This window comes from Dipodomys spectabilis, unplaced genomic scaffold (genome assembly GCF_019054845.1).
Source record: "Dipodomys spectabilis isolate Male_0828 unplaced genomic scaffold, ASM1905484v1 ptg000268l, whole genome shotgun sequence".
In the NCBI taxonomy this organism is placed as follows: domain Eukaryota; kingdom Metazoa; phylum Chordata; class Mammalia; order Rodentia; family Heteromyidae; genus Dipodomys; species Dipodomys spectabilis.
The window spans coordinates 1,890,482-1,891,582 of record NW_024870945.1 but is presented as its reverse complement, the minus strand read 5'-3'; the positions used below and the strand labels follow the sequence as shown (position 1 = coordinate 1,891,582).

General features: G+C 31.2%; 1 pseudogene; it reads left to right on the top strand.

Annotated features, from left to right (window-relative positions):
* The first annotated feature begins 227 nt into the window (after nt 1-227).
* Nucleotides 228-324, top strand: LOC122125958 (annotated as a pseudogene).
* The last annotated feature ends 777 nt before the right edge of the window (nt 325-1,101 follow it).

Sequence of the window (1,101 nt, the reverse complement as noted above, 5' to 3'; positions counted from 1 at the left end):
CAAATACCAAATAAAAAGACTTAATATAGTCATTGACAAAAAAATTTTGCAAATGTGAGCAATCGACTGATCAATATAATTTTTTTCCACTATTCACAGAATTTAAGGGAAATAAGATCGATAGCATTGTTAGGAACAATAAGGTTTCCTTCTTACAAGCAGGCACCCATAGAAATAAGCCTGTATAAAGATTGCATCATTAACTACTTAAATTTAGAGGATATTACATGCTTCAGCAGCACGTATACTCAAATTACAATACAGAGATTAACATGGCACTTGCACAAGGATAATATGAAAATTTGAGAAGTATTCCATATTTTTCATTCTTCAGATGCAAGAAATGAAAAACAGTTATTAAAAAGTTGATTACAAAATTACAAGTGTAACAATACACGTAATTCATATTATTAAATTTAGTTTGACATCAGTGTATTAAATCTTCACCTCAGAAAGGCGTTTACATAGCATAAACTTTACAAAACTTTTCAAATTAGACAACACTGACATTTTATCCCAAAGAAAAATAATATTAAGACCTAGAAAAAAAGGAATCAAACTGTTCTATATGGAATGCAATCAGAAAGCACACATTAATGAACCTATATATTATATAATAATGTAGAATTCAAAGTATATCTAGGAGAAAATAAATTATGAACATTATGCAAACATAGAATATAGAATATTTTAAAATATACTTTTTCAGACAATCATCAGAAATATTTTAGTTTCTGTACTACTCATTTCAACAGGTAAATTAAAATTATTTCTGATTAAAAAATCACAAACTCTGAAGAAATTATTATACATGTATACAAAAACTATTGAATACATTTTTACATCCAAGGCAGGAAATTCACTTGGAAGAATTCCACGGAATCCATGAATTTTTACAGTAAAATATTGGTGCTGCCGGGCACTGGTGGCTCATGCCTATAATCCTAGCTACACAGGTGACTGAGATCTGAGGATCATGGTTCAAAGCCAGCCTGGGAAGGAAAGTCTGTGGTACTCTTATCTCAAATAAACCACTAGAAAACTGGAAGTGGAGCTGTGTCTCGAGTGGTACAGCGCTCACCTTGAGCTGAAGAGCACAGG